Source organism: Danio aesculapii, chromosome 9 (genome assembly GCF_903798145.1).
Source record: "Danio aesculapii chromosome 9, fDanAes4.1, whole genome shotgun sequence".
Taxonomy (NCBI): Eukaryota; Metazoa; Chordata; class Actinopteri; order Cypriniformes; family Danionidae; genus Danio; species Danio aesculapii.
Window position 1 is genome coordinate 9,318,111 of NC_079443.1, and position 10,863 is coordinate 9,328,973.

At 34.6% G+C, this 10,863-nt stretch overlaps 1 long non-coding RNA gene across 1 annotated transcript; it reads right to left on the reverse strand.

Annotated features, from left to right (window-relative positions):
• Positions 1-6,963: 6,963 nt before the first annotated feature.
• On the reverse strand, positions 6,964-9,650 carry LOC130235341 (uncharacterized). The gene is made up of 3 exons (XR_008838385.1): positions 9,208-9,650; positions 8,808-8,911; positions 6,964-7,185 (listed from the first exon to the last, which is right to left on the reverse strand). It is a non-coding gene; the product is annotated as an uncharacterized LOC130235341 (long non-coding RNA).
• Positions 9,651-10,863: the final 1,213 nt, after the last annotated feature.

Below are 10,863 nucleotides of genomic sequence, written 5' to 3' on the forward strand. Positions count from 1 at the left end.
TAACAAATATATACAGTTGAAGTCAGAGTTATTAGCATAATAGTATTAATAACTCATTTCTAATAACTGATTTATTTTATCTTTGTGATGATGACAGTAAATAATATTTGACTAGATATTTTCCCAAGACACTTTATACAGCTTAACTTGAGATTTAACTAGGTTAATTAGGTTAACAAGGCAGGTTAGGGTAATTAGTCAAGTCATTGTATAATGATGGTTTGTTCTGTAGACTATCGAAAACAAATTTAGCTTAAAAGGAGCTAATAATTTTGACTTTAAATGGTGTTTAAAAAAATTAAAATCTGCTTATATTCTAGCCAAAATAAAACAAATAAGACTTTCTCCAGAAGAAAAATTATTATCAGACATACTGTGAAAATTTCCTTGCTCTGTTAAATATCATTTGGGAAATATAAAAAAAAGAAAAATTCAAAGGGGGGCTAATAATTTTGACTAACTGTATATCTAACCCCCAGTTGTGCAAGAAAACATACAATCTGATGTAAATAAAGTCATCTTAAAGTTACTGTACTGTCATAAATAGAGAAAAATATTTTACAAGCAACTTGTATTCTAAATATTGGACCTTATTCTTAAAACACAAAATGACCAATAAAAAGGTGTGAAGCCCATAAGTGGCCCATATTAAAATTAATTTGAATACTATTTTGGCTACTATTGTTATCCATGGATTTTTAAAATGTACTTTTTTATTTTTACGAAAGGCTAGAAAATCGTCAAGCTCTACAATATTATTATAATTTTTTTTTATTCAAAAGGGCCAAATCTTAACTGAGAACAGTTGAATGTGCTGGCCAGTTTGAAATTTGCCTAATAAATGACAATGGGCAACAGTTTTTAAATTTAAAACTTTAACAGATTTATTTATTTATTTTTTCTAATCATGATGTAGTAAAATTCGTATTTTAAAAATAAGTATTTCTTTCCACTTTTCCTTATTCTAAACCTTTGGGAAATAATTTTGGTACATTAAAGTGTGGCCATCCGACAAGCTAATTCAGCTAAAAACAGTTCTTAAAATGTCACTAAAATGCCGTATTTAAATCTCATAATCAAATAGAAAATGAGATGGATAACTGCAAAATGGTCCACTTTTAGAGAAAAAAGAACCACCCCAATTTCCAGTGGAACCGCCAGCAGTTTTGGACTCCATGGATAAATATGAGGTACTGTAGAGCCCCCTACCACATCCATTCTGAACCAAATAATCTGGCCATCCAAAATCTTTTTTGCAATTTAATATTATTGACTACTTAATCGGTTATTTTATTGTAATTGATTCAATGGCTGAAAAAAATTAACAATAAAGATTAGATAAAATTTAAGGTGAATAAACTTTTTAAATTCAGAGCAAGTGACATGATGATTCACTCATTAACTGGAGGACAAGCTTTGATAGTTTAACGTTAGCATCTTATCGCACTCAGCGGCAACTGTCTAGGCTATGTAGGACCATGCAGTGTAACTCTAGATACATCTGTAACATTAGATAATTACTCTTGCATAACTGTTACATTTACTGTTATTACTAATAAAGCAGATCTCCTCCCCCTCTTCATCAAGACACCTTCATCAAGCATCTTACAGATGTTTTGAGGATCGTAAAGAGTCTCACCAGTGCATGTCAAAAAGAGGTCACCCAGAGTCCCCGTTCCTGCTCCCCCAAGCACACACTCAGGCCAAGTTGTCAAAAAGTGGTAACAGATTTAAACAGATTAACAGATTTAAACACTGTTTAAATACATTAGTGCGCAGCCCAGTGTTCTCAGCCTCCGTCATCCGAGGTTCAATTACTGCATGTACGACACTTTTAGGTTTACCAGACGTATTCTTTATTTTCCAGCCCTTGCAATCTGCAATAAAATGATTAGGATCAAGACAAAGCAATGTCGTTTTTCAGTGCTACTAGACACTCCACCCGTAGGTGCTCTAGCGTGCGCAGTCTCTGGCTTCATGGGATGCATATTTGGGATATCTCTTAAACAATCAACTTCAAAGCTTTGGTGCAGGCAGGCTGCAGGAATTACAGCGCGTGAGTGAGAACTCATCAGCCAGTGTAGCGGCTTAAGACAGGGTAGTGACTTTTTGTTCATTTAAATATAAAACTATATTCTCAGGCAGACCATTTTTGAAGTCCTCCAACAAAATTAATTCCTGGAGACCTTCAAAAGTGGGTCAGATGCAGTGGATCATTTTTCTAGCATGGTCATTTTATCACGAGCAAACTCCAAAAAGGTTTGTTGAGCTTTTTTAGTATGGCCCCTGAACCTCTGCTTATATGCCTCTGGCACTAATTCGTACACCTTCAATACAGCAGCTTTAACAACGTCATATTTGAGCGAATCTTGCAAGGACAACGCGGAGCACATCTCCTGCGCCTTGCCCTCAAAACTGCTCTGCAGCATAATCACCCACATTTCTTTTGGCCAGCCCAATTTGCCTGCCACTCGCTCGAAAGCAATAAAGCAAGTATCCATCTCCGACTCTCTAAATTGAGGAACGAGTTTCATATAGTGACTGGGATCAAACTACCCACAGCAGCTTGCACTTCTCTCGCTTCCTGGCGTAGTTCTAATTCACGATTACGTAATACGGGAGTCTCATATTCCTGTTGTTTAATTGTAAACTTGAGTTCCTGCAAAAAATTACACATAGAAAGAATAAGTAAAAACAAATGTACTATAATGCTACATGCTTATGGAAATATGACAGTTTGAGCAAACGTGAATTAAATTTTAAACTTTTAAAACATTATCTCCTAGAAAGAACATTTACTGATAATCTACTCATCCCTTTGTCATCCAATATATTTATTTTTTTTAAACTGCAGTTTTATGAAGCTACAGTCTGAAGGTTTAAAATATTCCATGTAATGTTTTCAACAAAACCTATATTTGTTTTAGAAAAGAAGTCGAAAATGTACTTTTTTGACAGGGGGTGAGTAAATCAGCAAATGTAAGTTGTAACTAAGATTTCAAAAGTATTTTACAACATTTTAACAATAAATTACTTCACAATCTTAAATCCATATGCACAAAGTTGATTTGTTAAGATTTAAATGCAGTTCTACCCGCAATACTAAAGTGTTAAACTGAATTAAAATAAGTATTTGAAGCTAAAGCAATGACAATTGTAAAGTTAATTAAATATTCTTACGTACTTACCTTTGTGAAAATGTCGAGAGCATAAACGGAGCTATGCCAGCAAAAGATATATTTTGCGCCTCAACGCAGCAGGCCAGGGCACCAGATGCACCGCTACAGTCTGTTAATATCCTTTCTTCTGAGTGGGAAATTTAATATATCTGTCTTCATGATAATTTGTTTACCTTTTCGATCGCGTGATTTGCTATTAACTTACAGCCCTTAACACAACAAGAACGTAACACTGTATTTACTCCGCGAAAGACGCTAAACCCATGCAACAGTTCACGTTAACTCGGATACAACACAAATGGCGGCTTTGTCCCATAATGCACTTCGGTGTTTACGAGGGTGACATCACCTGACAAAGACCGATTATGTTACGTAGCGGATGTACCACGCTACGCACATAAGGTTAAGCGTTAAGGAGTACCCATTCCTGCTCCCCCAAGCACACACACACAGGCCAAGTTGTCAAAAAGGGGTAATAGATTTATTAAACATAAATATTTCCAGTATCAGAACCAGGGAACAAAAAGGCCAAAACAAACAAAACAAGGTACACTACCTAATATTAAATTTCTTACGTAAACTGAAATTAAAGGTCTGCAAATAAAACAACAATCATACCCTCCTTAACTATCCATTAAATAGGATTAAACAAAAGAAAAAATCATTCATTCAACATATCATACTGATCATTCAACAGTAAATAAACATTTAGCCACAGCTAACACAGAATACCGTCCTATTACCGTTTTTAACAGAGTATCTCACCAGATGACTTAGAAAAAGGGTTGCAGACAGAAAATAAACGATTAGCCACTGCTACTGCAAGTACCGTTCTATTATCGTTTTTAACAGAGTATCTCACCAGATGACTTTGGGAAAAGGATTTCAGACAGAAAAATATCACTGCCACACAGAAAACTTAGAGTGATCTGCTCACACACACACACAACAGCGAGGGAAAATAGGAAGAGAACTCGATGAACAGCGCCAACAGCGTGCTTTTATAATTCTGCTTTTGTTATTGACGGTGCCATCAATTACTGCAAATTTCAAACCCATTTTCTTTATGTGAACAGCAACAATTTTCAGCATGCTGGTCCACTGAGACACAATCACACTGGCAAACAAGAATTTACAAACTCACCTTAGGAACTTCATACATGGTTGAAGTAAGACTCAAACGACTGAAATAATGATAGACCAGACATGTATCAGATTTAGCATACAAAAGATTTTATTATTGGTTTGGTTTAGTTTCTAGTCCAAATATCAAAAGAAATCATCAAAAGAAAACGGAAGAATATTAAAACTAAAATGTCTATGTTTTATGATAAGTTTAATATTTCAATTTGTCTACATTTTGAAACAAATGCAACCAGAACAACATAACTTCACATTAAATGAATTAGGAGCTGTTATGATGTGAATAACTTTATTATTTAATAGTGCTTAGTGTTTATTATTTTGCCGTTTGTAACACTGGCATATATTTATTTTTTTAAACTATGTTATTGCATGCTACATTAGAACCACTTGCTTGACCACAGACAGTGGGAGTAATATGTATTTAACATGTCATGTTTTTTTCCTGGGAATAATATTTCTAAAGATGCTGTTGACATGGAAATGAGCCAGATTTCAGTAAAAACCCAAATAATACAAACATAAAAATAAAACAAAACAAAAAAAACATAAAATGTAATTAATACTTTATATAAAAGGCTTTTTTGGTGATGACAGCTAAAAGACACCTCTCATACGAAGAACGAAGCCACATGAATTTCTCAGGTGTGATTTCTTCACAGACATCAACATCAACAGAGTGTAAAAATACTGATGGTTCTGTGGGTTTCGTCTATCAAATGTAATAGCTTTAATTTCTTTCAATGACAGTGTTTGACCCTGGCTTTGCTTTGGATCATTGTCTTGCTGAAATGTCCACCCTGGTTTCATCGTTATCATCCTGATAATGTAGATGTTGGACTGAAGCAGATAACAATGAGGAAGGGCAGAAGGGCAGAGGGTTGCTGAAGAACTACTGAGAGATTTCAGCTGCTGTCTGGGCTTTCACTGCCTTTTTACACCACCCTTTCTTCATGTGTTCAATACTTTTTCCCTGTGTTATTTCATTTTATTACACATTACTTAATTTGTAAACTGATTAGTTTTGTATCCTATGGATTTATGGATTTCTTTGGTTGTTACCAACATCTATTGAAAATTGAGTCAACAGCAAATTGTTGGCGTTTCTTTGTGGAGTTTGCCAGTTCTCCCTGGCAAACTCCACAAAGAGTTTTCTCCGGGTGATCCGGTTTCCCCCACAGTCCAAAAGACATGCGGTACAGGTGAATTGGGAAGACTAAATTGTCCATAGTGTATGAGTGTGAGTGTGTTTGGGTGTTTCCCATTGTGAAAATCTCCACACAATTGCATGTTATGCTCCTGCTGGTTAATTGCTATTCGAGACTCTGGATCTGAGCCCAATGCAATGATGATCTTGTTTTCATTATCATTTTAAATCCAACCACAGTAAACTGGATTTCGAATGGTGTGTGGATATATTTTTATCAGTCATAAAATAGAAGCAGACAATGAAAAATGAGCACTCCTCAACCAAGAACTTAGTTGTTTTTATTTATTTTATGCCATAATATGACTTTTAAAATTGTATGATGATGCTTACACATGTAAGTCTTTCTTGAGTTTAGTACAGTATTTAAAGAGCATATTGTAGGTTAGACACCCCAGTGAGTCAATGTGCGTAAGAGTAAAGTAGGAACTAGATTTTCTTTAAAATATATGTTAAAGTTTATTATTAAGCCATCTGGAATCGTTTTTATTCATGGAAATTAACTTCCGCGTCTTAAAAAAAAATAAAAAAAAAATCGCCAGACTGGAAGTGATGTTGGATGAGGCATATCGCAAATATATATGAAGACAACTGATCACTGTGCGCGTTTTGATGCCATGATAAGATATTCTGAGAGATTCACACAAACGACCTGTGCCTGTGGACAGACCAGCAGATAGAACAGCAGTCAGAGAAGTGTAATTGAACTGTATTGTGCGGAAAACAGAGCAGGTTCTCAATAAGAGACCAGTGTTAGCTTATAGACAGATTTGTAAAATAACGAAATCTTATCTGGCAATAGCAAAGCTACTATTGATCATCTATAAGTATTAATACTTACCAGTAACAGAAACTATTGAGCATTTAACAGAGTTATGCCACATTGACCCCATTTTTAATTGTAGATAAGCGAATCCAAAACACAAATAACACAGAACGTCTGGAATAATGCAGAAACATGTAAACAAGGTACTAGAACATCTTTTTATTATACAAAAGGTTTTCAGAGCTTTTGTATTAAAATAAAAATACCATCAAATATTAAAACAATTTAAATAAGTTTTAAATATGTGTCTTTTTGTCAGTTTTTTTTCATTGGGTATAAAAATCCATAAAAAATACAAGTACAGTTGTTACTGTATAAAATATTTACAAAGATTTGATCAACAGATCTGATCTGCATTTATGGTTAAATAAACTTTAACCCTAATTCAAGTTCAAATTCTAATGCAACTCAAGTTCAAGTTTTATTTATATAGCACAAAATCATAAGCACTGTTAATCCCCAACATTTATATACCCTCATTACAACCCTCTTTATACATGTAGAAGTATCTGTGAGTGTGTGTATGAGTAGGTAACAAACATAATGCTGAAAGAAAAAAATATCATCTGACCCATTTAAAAGTAAACATTTTAAAAATATTTTTTCAGTAAGTGGGCCAACATTTATGTGGGTGCCACACTGTCATGTCTTTAATGAGTGCTAAATTGTGAATGCTGTGTAAAAGATGCCGACAGCCTCATCCTTGTACACCCGCTGGAAGGATCGAGAAAGGAAAGCAAATGTAGTGGACAGTTCTGCATTCTTGTCAAGTCTGTGATGACCTCCAGTATTCCACCATCAGACACGCAGTGAGGGCTGATGCATATATGCTGCGGAAATAATGCAAAAGTTGAAATCATGCTTATTAATATTGTATATTTTAAAATTCACCATATGATTTTTAATATAACATTAATACAGAAAACCCAACCACATTTGCAGACCCCTGGATAGTGAACTTCAAACCATCTCACAAATATACAGTAGATTGTACCCCATAAGTCGAGCATGTGTGAACAAACTTCCATTTTTCAAATTTTATTAGATTTTCTTCTGCAAGATGAATATTCCTTATATGTGATTAAAAAGTGCCTTTCCTCATTGACAGGACAGAATATTTTTACTCTCCCTCAAGTGGTTTCAAACCTTATTGACTTTCTTCTGTTGATCACAAAAGAAGATATTTTGAAGAAAGCTAAAAATCTGTAACCATTGACTTCTATAGTAGGAAAAACAGATACTATGGAAGTCAATGGCTACATGTTTCCAATATTTTAAACAAAAGGAAATGAAAGATGAGGAAATGTCTGAGTTTACCTGCCTGCATTATATTAAAAAAATTCTAGCAATTATTTGCCCTTTTAGTTTTTGTTATCAAATAATACCATGTATAATTAATTCACGATAGGGGTCATAATAATTTACCAGATGAACAAGGTGTAGGTCTGAGGTTACATTGAGGTAAAGTTGGTTTTATATTCACACATTCTGACTTTCTCCCTAATAATATAATTTCAGAAAAGAATTCTTTGCTAATTCCTAATAATAACACCATATCAGCAGCCAATGACTATAAAAGTACAGCATTGTTCACTCTCAGTTTACTAGTGCTAATGTTTTTTTAAGTCATATTTACGTGTGATTTCAGTCATTATATTCAAAGTACCATGATAAATGTAAGAGGCTAAATTATTATATGCGTTTGTTTACATGACAAAACATGTATTTTTGACTCAAGAAGGTCCATACTGACTCCAAAGGCAGATACTGATAAGATCAGGGCCTGGTATGTGGACTTTGGGGGTTTTACGATGTGGTCACATGTTGATTGGTCAGTTTGAATGTCTCAGCATTTGGGCTTTAGTCACATGGTCAAGAAAGATACAAAATAAGTGGTAAAACGCTGCTCTGTCTCTTTTCTTTTCCTGGCCTGTCTTTTCCTGGTCTGCTTTCCTCCTCTGCCCTCTCCTTCTCTGGAGTCTATTTTCGCTGACTCTACTGCAATCAGGCTAACTTCTAGGCCAGCTCTCTTTGTCTCTCTCCCTCCCTCCCCCTGTGTCTCTCCTGCTACCACTTGTAACTTCAATTTTACATTTAAGCTGGGTACAATTTATATAATATGTTTTATAATTTCATATTTGATCATTTTATACAGTTATTTTGTAACTAATTCAGTTGTAACCATAGAGAATTATTGTGATTAAATCATCTCATTTTCAAGTATTTGTGAATTACTTTTGATTTAACATCAACACTTAACTGTTCCATATTGCAATACAATACAATCACATAATATCAACGCTCTCCCACATTTATAGCTATTAATACTGCCCATTCGGCAGAACTACAGTTCGAACCGCTGTGGGTTTAAAACCCAATCTTACATAAACAATACAGAGAGTTTGTCATAAGCTGTCACTAAACGAATTTGCGAATATAAAATCAACTTTACCTTAGTTAAGGTTACTCTGTGAACCAAAGTAAAGCACAGTTGATCGAGAGGTCTGTGGAGAGAAAGCCTTCAGCTCTGGGTCAGTATCACTGTCTCCCAAAGCCCTATAAACACACCACATGACAATAAATTATGAATTAGCTGAGCAAACAAAGTCACAATGCTGTAACTATACAAGACATTTATTATATTAGCAAACTGATGGTACCAGCTGTCTTATCATATGCTTACATTTTTTTACGCTTTCAAAAAGTATAGTTAATATGCTTATCGATACAAGGTAGCAGCAGTGTTTTAGGCTACTTCAACATAAAGACATCTCGTTGCTTCAAATTACTCAAATAATCATGCTTACTGACTTCAAAGTTGACAAACATAAAAGAAAAACAAGTTGTCTTACCGTGTACAGTTCTTATTTTCATCGAGTTGCATTTCCAACTGATTCAGGAGTGTTTTTTGCCATTTTCGTGTCAGCTTTCGGTCTTATCGTATTCATCCCATTTCACAAACCAAAATAGCAACGGGAAACTTGTGGACTTGATATGCTGACAGGCTGGAGTTTGTGCACTTCCCATAAATGCAATAATATACCACGATGATGATAAATTACAAAAACTAACAACCGTTTCTGTGATATGCTACTCTGCCTCACTGTAAACAGTGCGCGCCTCTTAAATAAGAGCCTGATCTGATGTCACCGGGGTGGTTAGAAAAAAAAGCTGACTTTCTGGAAGTGCGAAAACAGACACATTTTCTTTCCAGAGTTCCCACTTAGATATGCTTGGCGTTTAAAGCAGGTTTGTCATGCTGTCCCGGGAGAACCCTGAGCTCAGAGATATTTGAGCCCAGGGCTCCCGCCCGGTCGATAAGCATATCAGGAGATCCGAGATCAGGTAGGTCTCGTGAGCTCCCCCTTTAGAAAAGGGAGGAAAAGGAGGAGATGGGGTGGAAGGGGGAATTCTTCCAAACGAAGATAGAGCAGTAGGGAGAAAATGATCCGATTAAAGTAAACTAGGATCACTCTGATTGGATTATTACTGATTACAGATGAGTGGTCAGACATGCTCAATCATATCACGTGCTCCTCTCGAAATTAGTTTATGAAACTTCATTTAAAATTTGTGCCCTTGCACTTCGTAAAACATATTAATATGGTATTATAGAGTATTTTCACAAACGATTCTACCATTTTTGGAAATAGTTTTTTAACCTACAATATGCCCTTTAATCACTTTGTTGGAGATAAAAGTCTGTGTTGGTTCCATAACACAGCAAAAACATTTCCCAGCTATGCAGTTGACATGACTACAAACAAGACCAAGCATGATTTTATGCACAATCATGTGCACTATCTAACATCAAATTGAACAGGCATAACAAGAAAAAAACAACAACATGCTGCATTTTTGTGGGGATTTTCTCGGCAGAGTTGTTACAGTATGATCAAATCTTACATTTTTAAATATTTTCTGCAAAATAAATGAGGCTATGAACTTGGTGTTGCATTTTTATTCTGTAGTTAAAACATTTAAGTATGTCATATAGACATAAAACCATTAAAACCACCTTCAGAGTCTACGTATAGCTTAATATAAAGTATTTATGTATTTTCTAAAGAAAAAAAAAAAGAAAAAAAAAAGACCAATTAATTGTTCTCTTTAAAACAAACAAAATAGTCAGCCAGTGGGGTAAGCAAAAAATCAAACAGATATTTTTTGAACATATTTTTCTTATCCCACTGGCTGATTATTTGTTTTTAGGAGTAACTCTTTTTAGGAGTAATTTTTATTTGTTTATTCTGAAGGAAGACCTTTTTTTTTTTTTTTGCTTTTCTAGAAAATGCTTCGATTTAAGAATTTTTCAATATTTGGAATAGAAAAAAGAAAATCTCGAAGTAAAAAGAACAGTTTGTTCTACAACCTAAATTCCTTAAAGGAATAAGGAATTATTCATGTGGATTTAACAAACTAGATAGAGAGCAGAACATATTCACAGCTTTCCTTTACCGAAGCTGAAACTTTTTTGATCTTTTTTTCTAAATTCTCTCAATCCTGCC